At 41.3% G+C, this 26,773-nt stretch overlaps 1 protein-coding gene across 1 annotated transcript in view; it reads left to right on the forward strand.

The window, feature by feature from the left end:
- The window catches only part of cdh7a (cadherin 7a), a 292,083-nt gene that overhangs the window by 161,898 nt on the left and 103,412 nt on the right, over nt 1–26,773 (forward strand). The gene's annotated exons all lie outside the window — the stretch shown is intronic.

A 26,773-nucleotide genomic window follows, 5' to 3' on the forward strand; every position in this document is an offset into this window, starting at 1 on the left:
AAGCTATTGCGCTGTGTGTAATGAAAAAAGGTTAATCTAAGTAGTTGTACAAGTGGAATTTAACTTATTTTTATGTGGCAGTTTGCAGAGTGTAGATTTACTGGCTGCGTTTGAACAAAATATATGAAATGAGCAGGTTTATTGTGCTTGACGATATCCACGTATCGTCATTTATCAAAGTACAGATTCACAAATTTGATGTGTTCTTGTGAGACAAGATCCCCCCGGCAGAGTTTATGTCATCCACAGATCGTGTTGCATTCTTTGTTGTTGTTGTTTTTGAGTGAAAGTGTCTTTCATTATTATGTATTATCCCAAAATCTGAGTGTACTTTTCATGTAAAAAATGACTTTTAAGAGATTTTAACAAGTGATTTTAACAACAACCATAACAATCACCACAAAAACAACAGCAGACAGACAACAACACAGACATTATACAAATAGAGGGACAGTCTAAAAACTTCAGTGCGGGGCGATTATATGTGTGTGTGTTTTGCATGTGTGTGTGTGTGTGTGTGTGTGTTTTGCATGTGTGTGTGTGTGTGTGTGTGTTTTGCATGTGTGTGTGTGTGTGTGTGTGTGTGTTTTGCATGTGTGTGTGTGTGTGTGTTTTGCATGTGTGTGTGTGTTTTGCGTGTGTGTGTTTTGCGTGTGTGTGTGTGTGTGTTTTGCGTGTGTGTGTGTTTTGCATGTGTGTGTGTGTGTGTGTGTGTGTTTTGCGTGCGTGTGTGTTTTGCGTGCGAGTGTGTTTTGCGTGCGTGTTTTGCGTGTATGTGTGTGTTTTGCGTGTGTGTGTGTTTTGCGTGTGTGTGTGTTTTGCATGTGTGTGTGTTTTGCATGTGTGTGTGTTTTGCGTGTGTGTGTGTTTTGCTTGCGTGTGTGTTTTGCGTGCGTGTGTGTTTTGCGTGCGTGTGTGTGTGTGTGTGTTTTGCGTGCGTGTTTTGCGTGTGTGTGTGTTTGCGTGTGTGTGTGTTTTGCGTGTGTGTGTGTGTGTTTGCGTGTGTGTGTTTTGCGTGTGTGTGTGTGTGTTTGCGTGTGTGTGTGTTTGCGTGTGTGTGTGTTTTGCGTGTGTGTGTGTTTGCGTGTGTGTGTGTTTTGCGTGTGTGTGTGTGTGTGTGTGTTTGTGTGTGTGTGTTTGTGTGTGTGTGTGTTTTGCGTGTGTGTGTGTGTGTGTGTGTGTGTGTGTATGCATTCAGTAAAAATGTGTTACATTATTATTACCATCATCACATCACCTTACAGTAGATTGCTATTTAACAATATGACTTCATGTGCGACAATAATTATCATATGCCACACACATTGTCATTGTATTTTTTTTTACATATATATATATATATATATATATATATATATATATATATATATATATATATATATATATATATATATATAGTAAATACATCTACCACCTCTCATCAGACTGGGTTTCAGTGTATGTGCATTTCCCCGACTACACGGTGATACATTAAAAACACAATAAATGATGGGGGGTGTTAGTATTTTCAGGACGACAGTGATAGTAACGATATACTGTAGCAAAAGCGATATAAATGATAATATAAAATGATAATTCACCCTGGAGTGACTCAGACAAAAAACAGAAAGAAGCATTTAGCAAGCTTTATTACATGGTTTATTTGGCGCTCAGACCCGGCAGGAGACATTGCGATTATGGGGGTGCTGTGATAGATTTATATTAGACGTCTCCCCCTTGGGGCCTGGAGACCGGTGGTGTTAGGATATGACGAAGAGGGTAAAGGGGGCGATGAGGACGGTGGTGGTGTGGTGGTGTAGGAGTTAGCTCACAGACAATTACATAAAGTAGATGATTGAAATGTGTGGAAGGTGGAGGAAGAAGAGAAGGGGATCAGTTGTAAAAGGTCAGAGAGCGTTGGGTGGGGGAGGTCGGTGTCAGATGGGTGACTATAGGGGGAGATGTATATTCTATTGTAATGAAGTCGGTGAGGAGATTGTAAGATATGTAAGATGTAGGTAATGTAAAGATAAGATATTCAGATAAGATATTCCTTTATTGTCCACACATGGGGAGATTTCATACATTTCAAAAACCTGAAATTTCCAAAACCTGAAATAACATAAGGTGTACGTTATTTCAGGTTTTCCATTTCATAAGGATAGTTTACTTGGCGATGGTCAGAGCTGTGAAGAGTGTTTTATCAGTCATTCTTGTGACATCCCCTCTCTGATGTGAACTCCAGTTTAGCTCATCTGTTCCCCGTGTAAAGTGTTTTGGATTGTATTCATTGTAGGTTGGCATTTTTGAACATAAGATACATTTTTGACAGACAGATTTTGGTCGAGAAGTTGGAATCAGGAATAATTGAAGGTCATTTTACCTTGTTTATTGTTGGTAAGCATGTGGTATGAGATGCTTTGAAATGATTTTGTATATTTTAGAGAGAAGTTTCTTTGGAGAGGAGATATTAATTAAGTCTGATATTGCAGGCGGGAGATCTAAATTTAACCTGTGATTTTTGATTAAATTAACAAGAATGTATTGAACTTGCAAACATATACCACATACTACATATTTAGCTACTGATTAGTTACTGAGGTGATCAGCAGTATTGGGCGAATACTTTAATTTGATCACTTTTGTTTTTTTTTACGCAGAAATATTATGCATTACTCAGATATAAAGTCGGATTACAATTATACTAGTCCCAGTCAGCTTGTGTTTTTTGTGCCAAAAAAAAGGTTTTAGATCAGATGATCGTTGTCACAATGTTGGGTCATTAAAATAATCACATCACAGGAATAATACACAGTACAAATGATGTTTCCTGTGGAAGTTGTACGTTTCCTTTTTTACATTTTTTTAAGTAATTTATAGTGAGGGTTAGAAGCTTGGTGACTTTTGAAATTGAAAAGTATTCTGTAGTAAACCAACTTTTGAAGGAGTAATCAATAATCTAATTACTTTCCCAGAGTAACTTGTCCAACACTGGTGATCAGTAAGAACGTGCGGCTTGTAATTACCACAATCAGAACAGTTCCTCAGTCCTATGATCTTTACCGTGGACTACTTTTATTAATTGCTTGCTTGCTACAGTACATCACGCCGCTTTCTCAAAACTGCATTTGTCTCACCCATAGTCTTTAAATTAAACCTTTAACGACCGAGCCCGAAGCCAAATCTTAGCACACTATCTGTCAAAGATTTCTCGATAATGGTCTGTGGACCTCTACCTTTTTTTTGGAAAGAGAAACCATTTGATGAATTGCCTGCGCCGTCCTCAAGCAGCGAGTGCATTTTCTAAAATTAAACTCTAAATTTGGTCTTGACACTTTCTTCCCTCCAACAAGACACTCCATAATAAGGCTTACATCTGACAACCAGGCAAACGAAATATATAATAATCCTGTCTGTCTCCTGCATAATGTGCTATAACTGTAAAGCTGGGATGGGTAGCACCGTTTTGGGAAATTGCTTGTTCAAACTTCAGGCATAAAAAACTGGCTCAAAGCGTAGATAAAATCCACTTTGGTATTCTTTCAGGGGGACAATGGCTGCTTTATTAACCTGTCACACCAGCGCACACTCTTTGGTTTGGGTCCAGCTTGGGCAGCGGCCAAGTGCTGGGCTTTCTGCTGGCCATCTCGTGCTGACCACTGATTACACTTGGCTATCTCTCCATCCACACAGAGGCGATTGGATCTATGGAGACGCAACATTACAGGCCAAATTCAATAGTGGTTAGAGCGGGGAAAAAGAAAGATGGAGTCTCTTGTGTGGGTTCCAAATACGGTATATATAAAATGTATTATGCTTTATTATGTTTATTATGTTTTATTGTATTGGTATTTCCTCATATTTCAACGGTGACTAGAGAAAGTAGGTGTTTTAATCATAGTTTGGAGTCACTCATGGCCAGCTTTTTCAGACAGAAGTGAAGCGGTTTGGGCCACCAAAGGACAGCCAATCAGCTCTCATCTTACCAGTTTGAGATCAATTAAAAGGGTTCACAATGAATAAAGTGCTGTTCACAAAGAGCTGCTTTTACTCATTTAGTGAAAAGTCGAGTAATGTACGTTAAGATAGTGCAAATGTATAAAAGCATGTTATTCAGCGACTCTTTGATTAGACCAGTGGTTCCCAAAGTGGGGTCTGGGGGTCTGCTGAGCAATATGAGAGGCATTGAACTCTTATTGCACTTGTATACAATGTTAATGTCATTATATAATCCGTTCAACACAGTGTATTTTGCATGACTCTTGGCAAAGTACTGATTTATCATTCTGTCTGCAGTTGCCTTGTTATGTGAGCAGAGTCAGACACTAGTCCTATTGTCTTGTCTAAATATATTATGTGCCTTTTGAAGAGAGTGAAGTCTGGACTCTGTGGCGTCCACTCCAAGCAAATGCCCTGGAAACTCATTCAGAGCATTTTAGTATTTGAATATCTGTACACATCAGGTGAAGGATTATACATGCTGAGCTCAGAAGCAAGACTCATTTTACCTTTGTGGGAACAGAATGCAAATGGTTTTACAGTAACTTCTGTTTTACTTACGTGAATACAAAGTGGTACATACACTAGACAGTAGAACTACTTTGATTATTACCCATTAAAACCCGTAACATTATCCATCCTTTCTTATAGTTATTACATTTACAGTTTGTTGATATTTCAGTTGTAAAGACATAACATTTGGTTTAGTTCTTGTGAGTAATCAGCATAATCAGTTATAATGTGTGTATAAATGTGTAAATAAAACACTGCGCATAGAAAATATTAAATATGTATGAGACATGAATATAACTGGTAATTCCAGTTTTGCAATCAAAGGGAAATTAATTAAAAGTGAAAGAATAAACAAAATCTACCCGGATCAATGAATTTAAAAACAAACAAGCATTTGACCCATTCTTAAAGGGGACATATTCTGCTAAACAAACATTTATGAGCTTTTAACCTCGTTACGGCGACGTTTTCTCATCATTAGTTTACCCAGTTGTAGTTTGATTGATGCCTGCATGTCTGAGTAAGCCTGCATTGTCCTGAGAAAATCCCTGTTTTCACCTACCCCCTATCCCCGCCCACATCCCTGTCCCTAGTTGTGATTATTTGAAAAATCGAGACTCCAGGTGATGCATATAGTGTTCTAAAATGTTACAGAAACACTTTATGACAATGTGCTGCTTGTTGCACTGAAATGTCATTAAGAAGAGGCGGAGCTTATCAGTTCAGCAGTTTTGAACAAGAAGTCTGTGGACCTGTTTCTATTACTAAGCATTTTTAGATCAATACTAGGGTTTACAATGAACAACATGTAAAATGATGATCTACTTATGTTGTAAACTAAGTGCCAGAAACAAATAATGATACATCCCCTTTAAACTCGGTGCCTGGTCCAGTTCCTCACATCTGGTTCAAAAGTTCACCACGTTAAACTACAAGACGTCTTTGCGTGGATTATGTTGATGTGTTGGACCTAAACTTGCCTCTCAGTCATTCAAATGTGGATCTGTGCAAAAATCCTAATACAAAACGGGTGCATCACTATAATAGAGGGATGTTATCTATTAGCTTGTTCCTGTACTCGTTCTGATCTGTGTAATATTCCGCTGCTCTCCTCCTGTAAACCGCGGCGCTTCCTGTAGCAGAAGTCTCACCTGTAATTGAGAGGGATGTTCCGCCGCTCTATGTTGATTTAGTTACCTTTCACACAGCGGCTCCCATGGGAAATAAGAAAATATGCTCCCACGAAAAAAATGCTCCGCTGCCTTCACCGGGAAAACCAAGTATCGGCGATGTCTCAACAAGGAGCACCTTTACCTTTGCAATTATTTATATGTATGTTAAAGATTTGAATCTAAATACAGCCGGGCGTTTTATGATTTATAGCATCTAAAAGTAGCATCTCAGAAATAGGATATTCCAGTGGTAAAGTGTATTATTCACGTAGGAAGGTTTCCTGCTACAAATGATGGTCCTACAAAGGAAGGTGTTCTGTATTCTTGTTGAGTTTGGGCTGCTGTGTTCAGTAGGGGGCCGATCAGCACTTGTACTGGGGCCCCGGAGGTTCCTATGTCTGAGCAGTTAGGAGATGAAATTGTCAAAGAAAGTGCAAATGGGGAAAACTTTTGTCCAGGCGGCCATTACGTACAGCGTCGTATCTGGGACAATGCTTCGGTTGACAGACGAACCCTTTTGCTTTATTCAATTTTTAAAAGTAGTAGTTTAATTCATTCAAAAGGTCTTTCTTTTGAGGCATACTGTAGCTAATAACTCTAAATTAAACAACAGAACATAATAGAAGGGAACCCTATATCTGCCGCCTATTCCCACAAAACTCACAGCAAGAGTCCCACATTTTAAGTCCATCCAAAACCTTTAGTATTCGAGACGACTGAACTGAAGTGTTCCGAGTTGACCCCCGGCTCTCAAAGACACAACAAAGGAGACTCACGGAAGTGGAACTCTACGATGTTGTCTCAGGAGTCCAACTGCGTTGCATCTCCATCAGTAGCAACTTCCTCTATTCTATCTTCCTCTATATCCTCAGCAGAACAACAGACGGGTGCAACAGTGGCTGTAGCTCGAGCTTTGGTACAGTTCAGAAACTAATTATGCCGTTTGAAACAAATGCAGGTGAATTGAATTAAGAAACAACACTCCAAGGCTGTATTTCAATATGTGTTGTTTCAATGTCGGGATCAAAATGAAAAACTTAATATCAAAAGGTTTCATCTGTAATTCGCCTTGTGAAAAAATCTATTGAACAAATCCTACACGGATTCTGAATTGATTTTTGAAATGTTCCTTTTAATTATAGACAAAAAATCAGTTGTCATCATTAACTGCCCATTACAGGGTAAAAAAAAGGATATTAGTTTTAGGTGAAACTCATAGTTTAAACAAAAACAGGACAGGCTATTATCCGGAGGCTCCGCAGGGGCACACTCAGGGCTTACTCAGAGTTGGATAAATATCCGAGTTCCCAAACTAGATCTGCAGATTAAGAATAACTCTTGGATGAGTCAAAATGTCTTGTTTTTCTAGAAACAGTATCCAGATGACTGCAACTGAAGCGTTTCCAACAACGGATCACTCCTGGAAGAACGAGGGATTAAACCGTCTTTTTCCTTGTCATTATTTTTGTTTGCACAAAACCTTTTGAAAGACTGTCACTGTGAACACGCCACAAAATAAACCTTGAGTCGTTGCAGCTGGTGAGGAAAAGTACTTTTTTGCTTTTCACTTCAATTAAAAAATCTGCTCTCAAATAATGTGAAAGTAAAAAGTATTTACTCAAAACTTTACTTCAATAAAATTCTTGAAATTACTTTCCATCACTCTGCATTTCCGAACATGTTTGAAGAGGTCTAAACTACCGAGTTAGCTGGTTTTACGACAAGATATTTGATTAAATTCCTTAAATAATTGCAGTCTTTGTAATTTTCGCAACTTCAAACCTTGATTTCTCTTCAATTAGGACTAATCTTGCAGCCCTCTCCACCGTAGACCAAAGCATAAGCCATAACCCTCCCGTTAATCTTCTGGACATGTCCACTCCCCCTGTCCAGCCCTCCCATCACGCCGGCCTTTACTGGGGGTGGGCCCGCTCGCTAGTGGTGGGCCCGCTCGCTGGGGGTGGGCCCGTGGCCATTGCTTGACCATCTTCACCAAAGTTTCATCACACCAATAACAATTAAATCTCCTTAAGTGATGTCCAAACAGCAGTGTGCCCCATAAAGCCGCTATTACAATCATATCTTTTTCACTCAGCTCCATTGACCGCACACTCGCGCCGTCCGCCGCCGCCGCTCGCCCGGTGACGTGTTTTTCATTAAGCTAAGTGGTTTCTTTAAATCTCCAAGGTTGATATTTGAGAAAAAAAAAGCGTTAATGGCCTATGATTGCGCACTCGGAGCGGTCGGCGTCCTCCTGCAGTAGATTGTTCTGCTAATCAAGAGTTCATTTTTCTTGCATCGCTCGGCGGAACAGCCTTTTAGCACCGCAACGGTTCCATACGCGGCGGCCGACATTATCTTTATCGACGCGCTAATGTCTGAAGAATGGTGTCCACAGACTTGCTTAATATGCGATAGTGAAGGCGCGTTATCCGGTCCGCCGTTACGGGCTTGTTCACTCGTTTTACACTCGCGTTAGTGTCATTGTTGTCAAGAAGCGTCGCCTAACCGCAGAAGATCCAGGACTTTGTCGGGATTTTTTGTGCGCGGAGCTTGCATGTTGTCCTTGTGTTTCTCCCCAAAGATGCACATTAGTCTAATCCTGCGGCAAGGTACTCCTGACCATGAAGATACATGAAGATAAGTCCATGGGTGCTGTGGTTCACATTAATGCAAGTAATCTACAGTAATCCTGCGTAATTAAGAATTCTCGCCCCACAGCAGGATGTTATTATGTGCTATCTGTGGTTGCTTCATGTCAGTCAAACTGGAAGTCTTTTTTGTGTTTTACTTTATTCTCCAACCGTGGTGTTCCGGAGGCTCAAAAATAAAATAAAAAAATGATTTATTCGGTAGTTTACTCGCATGAATATAAGAAAATTGCATCTCAAGTTTTTCATAATGTAATGTTTTCATATATAAATAAGGCAGTTTATGTAAAAAACACACATTTGAAAAATGGATATAGCGAGGTTTAAATGTCTTGCCATCAGTAGTGTAAAGTAATGAAGTACACAAGTAAAAGTACTGTTTATTTTATCAGTGGATACTTTTTACTTCACTACATTTGGTAACCATCTCAAAAATGTTTAACTTACTTTTGATTTGGTGAGGAGTGATTTTAACATTTTTGAGTTAAATTCCGAGCTTTGACGAAACAAGCAAAAATTAAGAAATGTATTCAAATTGCTCCTGTCGACTAAAGATCTGCACAATTCTTTACCAAAACCACTGCACACGTAAAACTGTTCTCCAAATCTATGTCAAATACTTTTGCTTTACCTCTTAAAGTGCATTTTTAAAACAGGTACCGGTAAAAGTCTCAAAGTACCTAAGTATATTTTTACTTTAACGTAATAAAAACTCTGAGCGGCTGAGATTGATTGATTCCCGGTTCTGACAATATGCTAAATGTCCTCCCGTCTCTCACCCCCTGTACACGCTACACTGTCCTGTCAAAGTTACGGGTCAAAAAATCCTTCAATTTCAGATTTGGGATTTTGGAGCTGATTTCGTTATACAATATACATTCTCATGATTTAAGGTGTTCAAAAGTAATACAAATCAAGTTATTTTTACTTGTAACTAAAATTAAATTAACTAGCATTTGCCTCTTCCATTATAAGTTTGGTTATGGGTAAAAAGTTCAATTGAAGTCCACATTCAGAAAAGTGTCGTTTTGGAACTTTCTGATTCTTATGAATAAATTAATGCATTTTTAAATTTTAAAGCAGCTATTTTGGAGCAGTCATTCAAATACACACTGTTACTGTTATGGAGATATAGTAGTACTTGACTGTAAAACTCAATTTCAAATACTCAGCTTTATGCTCAACGTAGCCTAGCACGAAGCGCATACATTAGCACGTTTCACCGTTAGCGCTGATAGCTAATCCATCCCGTTTCGCAGGTGCGTCGTAAAACTCCACCTTGTAGTTTTTTTGCATATTATCAATACCATGTATCTTGGAAAGCACACTCTCTCTGGCACGTCTCTTTTTCCTTCTTTCTTTTTCTCCCTTCCATCGTTGACAGCGTTCCAGGATTGAGTGTCGCGGGATGAGCGTCGTGCGCCTGCCTTTTGTACGTTACTAATTAGTCCCATTTGCGGCGCGCTCCCGGGCCTCACCGCGGGCATGACTTTGACGGAGTGCCTCTGCTGATACACTGGAGGCTGCAATACTCTGCTGTAGCGATTAAGTGGCAGAGGGCTAATAGTCAAGGCGGGGGGAGAAGGTGCGGTAAGCTGCGGGACGGAGGGAGGTGTGTTGCATCTTGGCTCGCTTTCGCCTAACAAGTCTCTTTACTCCTCCGTCCTAATCCCAAATTGAATCGACAAGGTGCCCTCTGGGAAAAGTACTTAATCCTGAATAGCTCCAATACGTTGCGCTGGATAATAATGCCAATTGCGGCTGGTCCATGTTGACGAGGCTGCTGGACACGTGGATGTAATGCGCGCGTGATTTGTGGCTACGTGGGTTGAAGGTGAAGTCGGCCTGGGAATGTGGTTAATAATGACGAAGGGACGCTATAGGGTTTTCTGAGCTGTGCCAATAAATGATTATTAAAAGTTGTTCATGTCTGACTGATGTTGTGGAAGTTATGTAAGGATTGTGTGATTGAAAGAGCAGCTGGTTATCTTTGAATTAAGTCGTTTCATTTCGCTATTTCTTCATCAAAAGATCAGTTCATCAAAAGATTGGTCTTGCAAGCATGTGGTTTGTTGTTTGGTTTGTCCTTGTGAATAATTCTGATGACATATTCCAGTGTGAAGTATTGTAAATGATAATACATTGCTCTTTAACGGTTTTAGAACATATGCTAATACTTAATATGGCTCTATGTTTACACTGAACCTCATTAAGTACAGTGTAACACTCAATTGTAACAAACGACCCTAAACCAAACCCTATAAGTACAAGGTAATTATGTTATTACAGGTTGTTGTTGTTGTTGTTGTTGTTGTTGTTGTATGTGAATAGGTAAAAACATCTTAAATTAAGCAATATAATTTGAAACTTATTCTGTACTTACATATTTTCAACATGTCATGGGTTCATGTAAAAAAAGAAGGTACTTAAGGTGTAAAGCTTGCCATGATTATGCACCGTCTTCTTCTTACTGTTACTTTTAATGACGGTTGGCAGCCAATTGAAAAGTTGCATTCACCGCCACCTACTGTAGTTGTACGTCTTCAAAGTATGTGTTTTAGGCTATTCCTTAAATAAATAAAACAAGGAGTGAGAGAAAGCGTGAGAGAGAGAAAGAGAGAGAGAGAGAGAGACAATTGGTTGTTCATTTGGTTAACCTACAAGATTGAGAATATCAGTCTGAACATTAAAACAGTAATAAATCAGGCTTAGCATTTGTCATCAGCGAATCTGTCTGTTATCATCTTTCAAAATCTACACACGATTACAAGATTTTAATGTTTGGTGTGTGTAGGTGCTACTTTAAGGGCTGATCTATATGGCTCTGTGGAGAAAAAAGCATTCAGAGAAAGTGAAAAAAAAATATATATACACATTTGAAAAAAAACATAATAATTTAAGGGGAAAAACACATGTTTTAGAGCAGATTTGACAATGTTTTTGTTTTCAGGTAAGCTTATGTTCAAAGAGCAAACTGACCCAAACAATGTTTTTGCCTGTAGTGTCTGGCCTTAGTTAGTACAATGTATCAAATGTATTCTGTAAAATATTGTCTGAAATGTGAGTTGGATTAAACAGGCCTCAATATCTAGATTTTGATTCCACTTCTTTCTTCACACATCGCACCATATCCATTTTGTCACTGCGATACTGTGATGATGTACAAGAGCGTCTTTTAGCAAAACTACAATTATAAAAACTCGCTGTTCAATGTAACGGAAAAAAACAACAAGGATATAATGAGAAATCCTAACATCTGGTACATCGAGTGGAGGTCTTTAGCATTTCTGGTTACTGTTGCGCTCATTAAACTTCGGGAGCGGTGCTAATTGGTCGTTTCCGTATGGGTTATGGTTATGTTCATGGACATGCTCAGGAATGGCTGCATAGTTAGTTCAAAAGTGCATGTATTTGACTCATACTACAACTTACTTACCATCGCTCCACTCCACTGTCACAAATTATCACTTCATAATGACTACACTTTTAATAGCGTTAATAAACCATGAAAACATAACTAATTCATATAGAACAATTAGTGTATTATCTGTGCCTAGTAATTTAAAACTGGAGTACCTGTTTTTCCTATTGCAAAAAAAGTATTTAATTCTGTGATGCCCGTTCCTTGCTTTTACAAACCCTTTGAAAACAGCAAAGTGAAGCAGGGGCGGACCATCCAAGCGCGGCCAATCAGAGCGCTGCTTACATCTCATTCTTCCGGGTTGACGAGACATAAAATACTTCATTATTAGCGGCAGAAAAAGCGCAGTGTTCCATTTTTAGAGTTATTCTTCCACAAAATATTCTTTACAACCGCAACAAAGTCGGGTAACTAAGCTTTAATAAATACACTAACCAAATAAAGTCGTTCTTAAACCTAAAGTATTTGTTCATTATAAAACAAGCCATTTATTGAGGCTAATTAAGGTGTAGTTACTATAATTTGGCGCTTTTTCGTCCATGTGGTGAACAATAGTAATTTCAAATAGTGGGTCAATCCTGAATAATCTAAAATATAAGAATACAAATAAATTAGCACAATGCTACGCCACTAAACACATTCAGTCGCACTAGCCCAGTTGAATTTGATGCATTTTCAAACGATTTTAACTACGATAACTGTGGCTAGTCAAAACCGTATGTGGCTCCTAACGTTTTAATAAGGCAGAAAGAAAGTTAATTAAATAAAACAATAAAAAAGATACTTTTTTTGTAGATAACAGACCAAAAATGCACTATGCTAATGCTAACAGAGAAAGAGGCCAAATTCCCCAGACTGAGATCCACTGTAATTCATAGTGTTGTGTCAGTCAGAAGAAGTCTGTTGGAGATGTCTTTTATTCTTCAGACAGACCTTGCATAGTCAACCTATTGTCCCCAAGCATATCTTTCCCTTACATGGAACAATGTATGCACTCTCTCTCCATCACACCGTACAGCAGAGAAAGGTCTACCAAGTATAAATTGTACAACACCAATACATCATCCTTATCATATGAAGGAATTTGCTATAATACATCCACAATTCAAGATAATATTTAGATATAATGATGGGGTTTTTTTAAGTCGGAGGAGATTCATGGAAAATTGTTGAAATTTAGTTTGTGTGAGGAAATCTTTGGAACATAATATTACTGGCGGCTGGGAAAAAAGACATTCACAAAGAAATTGGTGAAACAAACTGCACCGACAACTAAGAACCGGACCAACGTCATAACTGCCATTCGGACAATGGAAAAAAGATATAAAAATCACACACAAACTTAACGTGGAAATGGACAAATTTGAAAGAATCTGGACTAAATTGGAACTTTTTGCTTTTTTTGGACGCCTTATTTTTCTTAAAACATATTTTCTGCATCTATCTTTTTTGTTTTAGATGAAATTCAGTTTGTGAGTTTTAGATACGTAGTTTCAGCTAAATTAGAGAAATTATTGTAAGAGTCCACCAGCCACAAAAATACATAATAACAATACATTAATAATACTAATTATACAAGAAAAATAAATAACATGAAAATACTCTTTTTTTTAAAACTTTTCTAGAGGGATAAGCAGCTACCTGACCCTCCACCAGGACATTACACAGCGCATCTAAAAGACAGATATAAAAAAAAAGGTTAAAACATGACCAAAGACAAGACATTTTATCCATTAGTTTCTGTTTATTGTACATAATCAGGCAAATTGCAATTTATTTTGGTATTAATAGTAGCATCTCTTGCCGTCAGTGTATGGTCAAAATCTATTTTGTTGCAGCAAATATAGTCAAAAGGAAGAGTAGACTATTTTTTACACCTGAAAAGACTCTTTATGATCTACCAGACCAAAGTCACGACACGCTGTTGAGTCTGACAAAGCCGCCCATGTCGGCTGTGTCCAGGTGGCTAAGGTCAGACACGTTGATCCTCTTCTCCCATTGTCCCGACCCGAAATCTAATTAAACAGCCACAACGTAAAGGCCATCACCATCTTCCCTCGAACCACTTGTGCTGCTCCGGCTTATCTCATGTCATATCCCCAACTTTCTATGCTCCCTTCAACTAAACCGAGAACATAACAGCTACAGGCGAGATATAAATCTGCTTGCCTCCTGCTGCTGCCAAGTACTGGAAAAGGGGGCATTTTTCTTTTAATTCTAATCACACAAAACACACGTAAACACTTGTAACAGAGCCACGCGGAGGGACACACTCCGTTTCAGCTCGGGTTAATACATCATATCCTCCGCGGTACTTCGGGAGCGATGGCATTATTGGGTAGCACATGGGGCCTTTGTGCTGTAGCATCACGGGGTCCGGTGGCTCAGCGAACACCCCCGGGTCGCCGTAGTGTGCCATCATCCGAGTGCGACGCTAAAATGTCACTGATAATAAATACCTGGCCGGGACATTGTATTCCCCGTTTGCGCGGCCTGTTTTTTTGTGCGTTACAGAGCTTTTGGTCGTAAGTAGACCGCCTGAGGGTTGGAGAAATCACAGAGCGTACTGTTCACGTTTTAAGTGTTCATCACCTTCATCAGTGGCTCATGGAGAAGCCAGAAGGGTGCAGTCTGAGCCAGCACCTTTTACTTCCTCCTCGCCGAGATTGTTGTGGGACCATCTGCCATTGGTGGTGTAGAGAAGAGGTGAAGACCTGGTGTCAGCAAGGGAGGGTATGCAGACTTTCAATGAGACATTTTATGAACATGACCTGAAACAAATTTCAGAAAACCTATGTAGACAACAGATTTTTAAAACCACATATTGAGGTCTCAATAACAATTCGGCTTCGGCCAAAACCGCAGAAGCTTCATCCAATCATTAATCTGTGCTAGTGCAGCCTTTGTAGCTCAGTGAGGGTTTGAAATGACTTTTAAACCAGTGAGAGCGCAGGATATACCCTCCCTTTAAAGGAATAATAGAGGATTTTTTGCAAATTTGAGAACTCAAGCGACTGACAGTCCCTTTTTAAACAGTGCGTGTGTGCACACTCACCCCCACCCTCCTGTTTTTGCCATCAAAACCTGCTGCTGAAGCACGCAACAGCTCCGCTGCTACACGACGGATCGCATCGCTTCTCTCGTCTCCGCAGATTTCCGTCTCTTTTGAGCATCTCGAACTCAGTCTTTCTCTGTCGTCATTTTGTTCTGTACACTGAGGGAACTCGCTAAACACACACCGGCGTATCAACCACGCATGCGCAGCCAGGGAAACCTGCTGCTATCCTGGGAACGAGCCAAAACGAGACTGCAGGTGTGCAGTTGCACGCCGGGAATGATTGACGTGGGAGAACTACTCTGCTGTCCATGCCATGAGGAAATGAGACTCAGATTGCTGGCGAAAAAATACACCTTAGAAGTACCATGAGGAAATATTAATTTCTTACAGTCCTTATTGTATTCATGTAGTTGTTTCCATCAAAATTATGTTTGGGATTCACATAAGAAAATGTAGTATTCAAGTAACCATCACTTTATTTGGTGGGCCCCCACTTTAAAGTTACTTTAAAGGGTCCGTTCAACGCTAAACCAACAAAAATAATTTAAACACATACATTTTCTGCTTTATGAGTGTTTTTGTATTGAAAGTAGCTCAGTTGCTAAAAACTGATCATAAGGTTACTGCCCATGCATAATGTTGTTGGGACGTTTGGCAAGACGCTTCCTGTTTTAATGTGTTACTGTAGGAAGAGCATCCATCAGTCTTCCCTGGGGGCAAAAACAAAACAGCCAACGCAGAAGTCTTCTAATTAAAGTGACATTAGCGCAGCACAGCTTCACAACAAATACTGTACAATAAACCTTTACCTACAGTCAACTAACATTCAGGCCCACGTCTTTCCCTCCTCTCCCCCGACACAAACATCTGGCCTAGTCATTGACAGCTTGGCCAAAACATCTGCCGACATTGCTAAGGTGACAGTTCAGACAAATGCTCTGACGCCGATAGCACCCGTAGGGGGGGAAGAGTCATGATGCTCACAGCGGAAGGGAAGACCGCGGTGCCCGAGTATGTGAGCGAAGGCCTTTAATCACCCTGCTCCCCGCGAGTGACACGGCCGTGCGCTGAGACGGAACACGGAGACGGAGCACGGGGACGGAACACGGAGACGGAGCACGGAGACGGAACACGGAGACGGAGCACGGAGCACGGAGACGGAGCACGGAGACGGAACACGGAGACGGAGACGGAGCACGGAGACGGAGCACGGAGACGGAACACGGAGACGGAACACGGAGACGGAACACGGGACGGAGCACGGAGACGGAGCACGGAGACGGAGCATTGAGACGGAGCATGGAGACGGAACACGGAGACGGAGCACTGAGACGGAACACGGAGACGGAACACGGAGCACGGAGACAGAGCACGGAGACGGAGCACTGAGACGGAGCATTGAGACGGAACACGGAGACGGCGCACGGAGACGGAGCGCGGAGACGGAGCACGGAGACGGAACACGGAGACGGAACACGGAGACGGAACACGGAGACGGAGCACGGAGACGGAGCACTGAGACGGAGCATTGAGACGGAGCATGGAGACGGAGCACGGAGACGGAACACGGAGACGGAACACGGAGACGGAACACGGGACGGAGCACGGAGACGGAGCACGGAGACGGAGCATTGAGACGGAGCATGGAGACGGAACACGGAGACGGAGCACTGAGACGGAACACGGAGACGGAACACGGAGCACGGAGACAGAGCACGGAGACGGAGCACTGAGACGGAGCATTGAGACGGAACACGGAGACGGCGCACGGAGACGGAGCGCGGAGACGGAGCACGGAGACGGAACACGGAGACGGAACACGGAGACGGAACACGGAGACGGAGCACGGAGACGGAGCACTGAGACGGAGCATTGAGACGGAGCGCGGAGACGGCGCACGGAGACGGAGCGCGGAGACGGAGCGCGGAGACGGAACACGGAGACGGAACACGGAGACGGAACACGGAGACGGAGCACGGAGACGGAACACGGAGACGGAACACGGAGACGGAACACGGAGACGGAGCACGGAGACGGAGCACGGAGACGGAGCACTGAGACGGAGCATTGAGACGGAGCATGGAGACGGAACACGGAGACGGCGCGCGGAGACGGAGCGCGGAGACGGACTTTGGAGACGGAACATGGAGACGGAGCACGGAGACGGAGCGCGGAGACGGAGTGCGGAGACGGAACACGGAGACGGAGCACGGAGACGGAGCACGGAGACGGAACACGGACACGGCGCACGGAGACGGAGCACGGAGACGGAACACGGACACGGCGCACGGAGACGGACTTGAGACGGAACATGGAGACGGAGCACGGAGACGGCGCACAGAGACGGAGCACGGAGACGGAGCACGGAGACGGAGCACGGAGACGGCGCGCGGAGACGGAGCGCGGAGACGGAGCACGGAGATGGAACACGGAGACGGAGCACGGAGACGGAATACGGAGACGGAGCACGGAGACAGAGCACGGAGACGGAGCACGGAGACGGAGCACGGAGACGGAGCACGGAGACGGAGCACGGAGACGGAGCACGGAGACAGAGCACGGAGACGGAACACGGAGACGGAGCATGGAGACGGAACACGGACACGGCGCACGGAGACGGCGCACGGAGACGGACTTTGGAGACGGAGCACGGAGACGGAGCACGGAGACGGCGCACGGAGACGGAGCACGGAGACGGAGCACGGAGACGGCGCGCGGAGACGGAGCGCGGAGACGGAGCGCGGAGACGGAGCATGGAGATGGAGACGGAGCACGGAGACGGAACACGGAGACGGAACACGGAGACGGAACACGGAGACGGAGCACGGAGACGGAACACGGAGACGGAACACGGAGACGGAAGACGGAGCACGGAGACGGAACACGGAGACGGAACACGGCGCACGGAGACGGACTTTGGAGACGGATCATGGAGACGGAGCACGGAGACGGCGCACTGAGATGGAGACGGAGCACGGATACGGAACACGGAGACGGAACACGGAGACGGAACACGGAGACGGAGCACGGAGACGGAACACGGAGACGGAAGACGGAGCACGGAGACGGAACACGGAGACGGAACACGGCGCACGGAGACGGACTTTGGAGACGGATCATGGAGACGGAGCACGGAGACGGCGCACTGAGATGGAGACGGAGCACGGAGACGGAACACGGAGACGGAACACGGAGACGGAACACGGAGACGGAACACGGAGACGGAACACGGAGACGGAAGACGGAGCACGGAGACGGAACACGGAGACGGAACACGGCGCACGGAGACGGACTTTGGAGACGGATCATGGAGACGGAGCACGGAGACGGCGCACTGAGATGGAGACGGAGCACGGAGACGGAGCACGGAGACGGAACACGGAGACGGAACACGGCGCACGGAGACGGACTTTGGAGACGGAACATGGAGACGGAGCACGGAGACGGAACACGGAGACGGAACACGAAGACGGAGCACAGGGACGGAGTGCGAGCCCGGCAGACAAACAACAGGATGCTAACGTGGCCGCGCAGATTAGCCGTGAAGCGTTGAAAGAGTGTCTGCGCTCCGGGCCTGACCAGAGACAAACGAGGTGCATCTTCTTTTTTTTCCTTTCTCGTCAGGATCTATGGCTTCATTAAACAGCTGTAATATCTCTCAGGCGCAGCACGTGCGGAGATATGAACTACATCAATTGTCTGTTTTTGTATTTGTCTTAAGCAGGCGTACATAACTTTGTAGAAAATATGATCCGTTTGCTTCAAGGTCTTTTATTTAAACATTATATATTTCCAATAAGTCAGCGGTGGTGCAGTGAGTTGATCGCATGTCCATTAACCAAGGGATTGCTGGTTAAAACCTGGCCCTTTAACCCTTTCAGGACTGACTTTTTAGAATAGCTGCGAACGCAGTCAGATACTTATGTAAACGTTCTGTCACATTCCTTTTAATAAGGCACAAAATAAAAAGACTGTAATGTTGTTTGTAGACAGCACAGATACTTTTTTTTGCTATGTTTATGGTGCTTTATTGTCCAGCATAACAATTTTGCATATAATGTTTATCACAAGGTTGCTAGCATGTATGCTAATTTTGGCGCTAATCTCTATTGGTAACAATCGACACAAAACAGTGTAATGTTGTCTAATACGTTTGGGGTTAAGTGTTATTGCTAACTTATGGAATGGTACTAGCTACAGGAACGCAGGCATTTTGCTTGCCAATACTATCTGTATCTAGAAGTACATATATTAAAAATAAAGCTATAGAAGTATACAGAGAAAAATAAAAAAATCCTTGCCCTTATAAATAACTCTGAATTCTTGCTTATGAATCAAGACAAAAGTGAGACTAAACCTGGACTAGACCATAACAAACAAGTACTAGAACAGGACCAAACCGAGTCAACAGGATGCAGCCTTAGAATACTTCATAGTATGCATGTAGAGGCATACTTGAGTACTTGAACTATACAGTACCTTTTTTTAAATAGCTCGGAGCTGTTCTTTTACGCTCAGAAATATACTACAATCTTGACATTTTAATGCGTGAAAAGTGTTTTATCCTTAAGTGTTATCCCTCTAGGAAGGTTAAATACTCCAAGGGCAAGACTGTAATAATACACACTGTCGACTGTAACATATACAGTAAGTGTAGAAAAGGATGGACAAATGCCTGATGGATTATAGTAGTTGTTCAAAAACATTGCCCCCCCTCAGAAGCGCAGTGGCACTTGGAGGTAAATAACCATGTGTGTGGTAATTTCACTTCAAATTATAAGAAAATAAGAAATAAACAAGTCTTATTATTCATAATTTCAATATTCACAAAGAGTATGAAGTTTAAATGTTAAATCATTGCCACAAAAACCTTTGAAATGGCAAGAATACATTTTTATTACGACAGATGTGACGGAGGTGACGTGATAAATGTGATACTGTCAATGCAAATCACGCCCATATATTCTGGAACTGTTCTTAAATCAAACCGTTTTTGAACTTTATATATTCATATCTATCAAACATTTTGCAGTGTTCTGTCCTTTTCACAATTGTGCTCGTGTATGTGGGCAACAGATTTGAAGAAGTTTGTGCAAAAGACCAATACTTAGCTAAAATATTGCAAACTGCCATAACGAGAAGGATGTTTGGTATTGTGCAGGGCATATTCATCACATATCATATTTATCAGTGAAGGAGAAGACAAATTCAAGGAAAAAATCTGACAAATGGATAACTCACAAGAACTTTCTGGACATCACATACTGTATGGACCGGCCCTGGAGCCCCCCTCATGCCCCCCTCAGAGAAAAAGTCTGGACACGCCCCTGTATGGAAAAGTAATCCACCTTTAATTTGTGAGCATATACTGTAGGATTATACACATAGGGGATTTACTCTTACACAACTGATTTATTATAATAATGAACTTTAAAGATAAATGCTAGATATTTAGCTTTATTTAACCTGCACATTTGAATACAACAGATTCAAGAGTTGACAGCGTTATGCTATCTTTTTAAGATTCCAATGCTATAACGACCTGGGTGACTGCATTTATACTTGCAATTTTAAAAGGTCTCTCTTTTGTCACATTGTCATCCCGTACCGAAGAATAGAAAGTATTCTCGCTCGTTTCTCATGCGATGCCATTTGGATTGAAGCTTTGGAGAAACGCATCAGAGTACACAAGGTTCACAGGTGTCACTGCAAAAAGCACCGGAGCCATGCTAGCTCACTATAATTGGCTACAAAGCTCCCACCTTAGCCCCCCCGGCACAGACAAGATGAATGGACGAATAAAAGTTGACACAAACACAAGGCATGGGCTGATACGGGGCCCGAACAGTCACAAAGTGAGACAGGAAATTCTCACCCTGATCATTTTGGTGCTTAAAGGGCGAATAATAAGATGATTTTCCTTCCTGGATCTTTTGCGGTTATAATGTTTAACTATTTATTCACTTTTTATCAAAAGCTCAGAATGCTCTGTTTCACGAGCTGATGTCATGAAGTGGTGGCCGCCTTGCGAACAGCTATTGTTTGTAGACTTCACACAAAAATGACCATATATAAAAGTGAAATGCATTTTTAAATACAGTTTGTAATATTTACATCATGTTACTGTATGTTATAGAAAATAACCATTCTAAAGTGTCCAAAAGTATTTTAGAAATCATTAATAAAGCATAGTTTTATTATCTTTGCGCCATATTGACAATACCAGCAAAGTGTGTCAAACACCTTAAGTGATCAAATGGATTTTCCTGTTCCTAATGTTTAGTCATTCAAATAGACATGCAAAATCAACTTTATGAGCTTTTAATCAGGTCATAATGGTTTCCTCTCATAATCATACTCAAAGTCATCATTTGATTTGAGTTTTTTATATGGAATAATCAAGTTTCCTCCTGTATTTGAGGCTTGAGTACAATTCTTGGGACAATTAAGAAATCAAAACACGCCAGTATTTCTTTTAACAGTTTCAGATCAATATTGCAGTTTACAATGAACAAAATATAAAATAATGATCTATGCATTTTACTGTTTATGACCAAGTACGAGACAAAAAAGCATCATACGTCTTCTTTAACCATTAATTACCAAAGCAAAGTTATCCAAGAAGAAATACACCAGATTATGTCCTCATTTAACATCACCGCTATTCCCCACTCTGACCAAATTTCATTACCCGGCGCTCTGCATACATGGCATATATTGTTGAATAAGATTATTGCTTTATCGACTGCCATCGCACCGCACCGCCGTATAAGCCTGACTGGCAGCGCACTCGGACAGCGCCGTCTAATTTAGCCGACCGAGCTTTTTCTCCAGAGCAGCCAATAGCATTTTTCTTCGTAACGATATTAATAAAGGATGGCAAGAGGAGGGAAATTAAGCACCTAATGGAGTTGTTTGTTTTGGAGTACAGACACGGGCGCGGTCGAGAGCCAGCAGAACGCTTCCGTGGATTTGGTTGACCCACTTTTTGCGACGCGTTCTCCCGCCTTTGTTCCCGGATTGATCTTAATTGCCGGCTGCGGGTGCGGGACCTGTGTCTTTGAGGGGGGGGGAGGCGGCTCGGGGAAACGCTGATGGCAACGGCAAGAAATGGGTTTAGCTTGAGCTGGAGTCGAGAATTGGACGGACATTTAAATGGTAATGGGTTATCAAACGCAGTGTTTAAAGTCAGGCCTCTGTTACACAAGCTAAATATGAATTCACGTCTTTTTTCCATTCATATGAAAGGGAGAGAGAGTTCAGTTTATTTATGTTTATGCCAAAAGCGACGGTTGATGGTTGGCTCCCGGTTGTTCCAGTTCATATTGTTGATGTGTCCACGGGCAAGACACTTCAGCCACTGTGCCTCGTGTTACTGAGGAGTGACTAGGAATGTCTAGAACGGAATTTAAATATGTGGCATAATTAATAAAGGTGCTGTATGTATATGTAATGTATATGTAATGAAAATGTAACTTTTTTTCGGGACCGGAGGACCGGAGAGACACACCACCAGGCCAAGTTATATGTCAGATCTGCGGAGAGGCGTCCACACATGTTTTTGTTTCGTAGAAAGTGAAGAAAAATAGATGAGAAAACATGCAAACTGTGTAAAAGACACATAATCATTCAAAATTGACTATTTTTTGTATTTTTTTAGCCATGTTCTACCATTGTCTTCTCTTCCATATTTGGAGTTGTATTAAGCCTCATTTCACGCTTGTTTGATGAATCCTGTAAGTTCTCTCCTCTCCGTTAGTGAGTCCAAAGCGTCCAGTTTATACGTAAAGTCTATGGTGGACGCTCATCCAGGACGTCCGGTGTTTTTGCAGTGCGTCCAGAGCATCGATGAACAAAGCTGAACTTTTGGCGCGGCAACCAATCAGAGTACAACCTACGTATTTGATTAGCCAACAGAAGGACCAAAACAAACCCCAAAAATGGATGATAGATTAATTGTTGCCGTGTGTAAAATAAATACACCAGAGTGTTGGACGCATTGGACGTTCTAAGCGTCTTCCTTCAAGATGCATGATTTAGTTTAGTTTATTTGTTTGATTTATCAGGGACAATGCACATTAAACATTGACCTAGAAGAAAGATGCTTGTGTCAGGTTATTGTAAAGTTACAGTCCCTGGACAATCAGCCATTCATTTAGTAAAACCAGTCCCATTCTAAATCACCATCACACACACGTCCTCGCGTATTACAATAAATTTTACTGCATTCAATACAGTTTAGCGTGTACATGTTTGTTCATAGGCTCAGCCAGATGAAATAGTCAGGGGGCCCTAAGCAAAAACTTGCACGGGGCCCTATTATTGCCACCAGGGATGATTCCCACACCACAATACACAGCTGTCATCATCTGGACTAAATGTATTTGTATTACCCACGTCAGAATGCACCTCAGTGAAACACAAAGGCTGAAAGAATCTACAGCCATAAAAATAACAATTAGAAGACATTTCTGAAGAGTCTGGTCGTTCTCCAAACATTACAAAGAACAAGTCATGTTTCTTAATTTTGGGGGCACTTATAGGTTTTCTGTAGCTGAATGAAATGTGAGTAACATCATGACTTTAAGTAGTGTTTTTAACTAAACCTCAGGTCCACAATAATAAAATGGTCTATTTGACCTATGACCTCATCGGTAACTTAACTAGTAAAATAAGTAAAATATGGCATAGCTGTGCAGACTTCTATGAAATAAAGAAAGAACAAATACAGTTCAGTTGCCCAATTTAACTTGTTTGGTGGAGGTCAGCTACTTGCTTGTTTCTATGGAGATGTTATTGCTTTGCTTGGAATGTTCCAGAATAGGGAATTAAACATGTCTATCTTGCATTTATTCAATGACAGTTAATTGCTCAAAAATACCCTGAAAAATCATCTTACCATGAGCAGGGTCATCTCTCCACTGATCTGACCTGTAACTTGATCTGGAGGGGCCACTGCGCGTCTCCATGGCGATATAACATGCCATATGTAACATTCTAGGGTAGGGGTCCGCTCTATAGAGACACTTCCATCAGAAAAGTTACATAGTGCACCTTTAAAACCAGAATGTTCCATGATAAAACATAAGATGAACGTTTCTTTGATAACGTTGAAGAATAATATAAATTGATTTCATTGATCACAAAAGCCAAGTAAACCAACACTAAATACAAGCCTGATTTAGTCATATCACAGTAAAATGTGAATGAAACAATCTGAAACCTTTGTGTTGCCGTCATCGAATGCTAATTAGACGCGGCAAATGAATCCTCTGCATTTAATGTAACGAGAATTTAACGAGTTGCAACTTTTGCCCTTTGTATTTGAATAATCTCTGTAGTGATTAAGACAAAACCCCACTCCACTCCACCCAGAAAGAGGTAAACGTCTGCTCAGTGTGTCAGAGACTCGCAACTCTTCCTGTCGTCGCCGAGATGTGTTCACGGGCGAGGAAGGAGGGAGGAGCCAATGACATTTAGCCAATCAGAAAGCGACATTTAAGACGAAAAGCAATTAAGAGCCCCGTTGTCAGTTTTAACTTCAAATAGACTAAGAATTATAAAACAATCGGGACACGGGAGGCGGGGCTCTTAGTCACTCAGTATTTATCTGTGCATAAGCGTCCAGCTGTAGGCGGCAGGCACGACTTTGATGGTCTGAACACTAGAATCGTTACATGGTGCACCTTTATCCTTACTATGACCAATCGAATCATAATTTCAAACGGTAAAATAAAAACTCACCCATTTTGTATATTATAGATAAGGTTTCTTGATAACATCTTGGACCTCGGACTTTGCAGTTTTGTAATAGAAAGGATTACACAGAATGTTTGATGGTTGGAATCTAAACTGCCCTTTGAAGTGCTCCATCAGCCTCCCAGTCCATCAAAGCGCTCTGAATTATTCCTTATTTCTCCAACCGAACGTTTTAACTTAGTGGGTCTCTTAATTAGTAATCTGCCATGTACTGTCGACATCTTTAAGCGTTATTTAATGGAAAAACACATTGTGAGGTAAGTCATTAACTGTGAAAGTAGCAGTGATTTGCTTCTGAAGGATTAGGGCACTTTTCATGTAAATGTGTTATTTTTGCTCAAAGTGTGATTTTGAGATATCGTTGATTGCAAATAGAAAAATTTGAATATATTGGAAAAATTAGTTCGGGGAGCATTGCTTTACATTTGAAGGTGCTCTATGTCATTTTTTCTTTAGAGTTTTCAATTATGATCATGCAGAACACGAGAACATAATCGGGAAGAGTACAGTCACAGTCATTTAAAAAAATGCCGGTAGTCTATGAATCTTCCAGGTTTTACAGGTTTAACATACTCAATTCATTTTGTCTTTTGGTCCAGAGTTTTTCCAACACAGATTTTGTAGGCTATGTTGATCCATTTATAATTTGTTATAGGTTCTTATTATGGTTCTTTTTTTCTTTTTTTTGGAGAATTAGCAGCTTTCTCCATATGAACATTACAATCTCCAACGTACACTGTATATTCACACAAGTGTTTATGAGTATTTTAGATCCAAAAACATGTGTGGTTGCATATCTGTGATCAAAATAATGTTATGTTACAATCCCCGAAAATGTGAAAGTGGCTGGCCCCAGATGACCCACTGTCTCCTACATGAATCTCGACTTCTTTTGAGGGTTGTACTAAAGAACATCTAAAACCGCGCATTTGATCATGTTGTGTTCCACTGTAGCCGACAGATCTTTCAGGTGTCGTACCCTTCAATCAAAAAATGGTCCATAGTTGTTCATGTTTTTTGAGTGGAGATGGAACCGGCAACCTTTGGAATAACGGAAAAATGTCTCTTAGCAACTTCTACTGAAGTTGGTCCACCACTAGAACCAGGTCTAAACCAAGACTTGAACCAGATGTAAAAAAAAATAGAAAACAAAAATAAAAGACTAGAAAGCCAAACAACAAGGTATTTCCCCAGACTAACTCTAAATTAGTTAGAAAACAACTTTTAAATAGGGTTATTTAAAAAATAAAATTGTATTAAAGCAGGGATAAACTGGAGAAATTGGAGAAAAAAAGAAAACTCCAAAGGATCTACACTACCACCACATTTGGAGGTCACGCTGTGCCACATAACTTACAGTGTGTAGTTTGTTAAGTTGTGTTCTGAACAAAGCAGGCATTGTTCACACTGGAATTGTAAGAAGCGTGGGCAAAATGATGTGCCGCATCAAGCTCGGTGCAAAAACTTTTCATACAAATTCAACATTTCTTTAAAAGAATCTGCAAGTGCAAGACCAAAACTACATACACTTAGAAAATAACTATTCTAGCAATTAAACTTTAAATGGGTTGTTGTGGGGTGAACGTTTTCAAATTTCATCACAAAAATATTTTAAAGAGTAAAACCTATCCATGGAAAAAGTTTAGTCTAATAAAGGCAACAGCAAATCTAGTGCCAGAGTTTGTCACATCAACTAAAAATCCAAATATTTTGATACTTTGAAAGGTGTTTTCTCAGTTTAAAAAATCTGAATAAAAATTGGCCTTGTAGATTTCAAGCATTCACAGTTAAACATCTTCAAAAGACTCACATGGCTCAGTCGCTCTTGCTTTGCTATAATAAATTCACTGTGAATTTTACATTTTGAATTCAAACTGTTGAATATTGAGGGCTTGAAAATCTATGGACTGAATCTATAAAATGACTTCATCATTTTGAATTTTTTAACAATCAAAATGTAATCAAAACAGTAAAAAAAAAAAAATCTATATCTAATAATAAATATTGTGAAGATTTCAAAATCTGATCGTCCATAGTTGTGGTTAGGGCATTTTGAACTTCTTAAATGTGAATGTGTAAATAAACATTTTAAAAGGGGTGAAGATTACGTGTTGTTAACATTGTTGTCTTGGAAAATGTAATAGTCTGTGTTGTTTTATGTGCATCCCAAGAAGAAGAGTTATTGCAGTAATAATTCATGGGGATTCAGAATAACAGGTTA

The sequence above is a fragment of the Eucyclogobius newberryi genome, unplaced genomic scaffold (genome assembly GCF_026437365.1).
Source record: "Eucyclogobius newberryi isolate DKJ021-1_F unplaced genomic scaffold, fEucNew1.0.hap1 SCAF_18, whole genome shotgun sequence".
Lineage (NCBI taxonomy): Eukaryota > Metazoa > Chordata > Actinopteri > Gobiiformes > Gobiidae > Eucyclogobius > Eucyclogobius newberryi.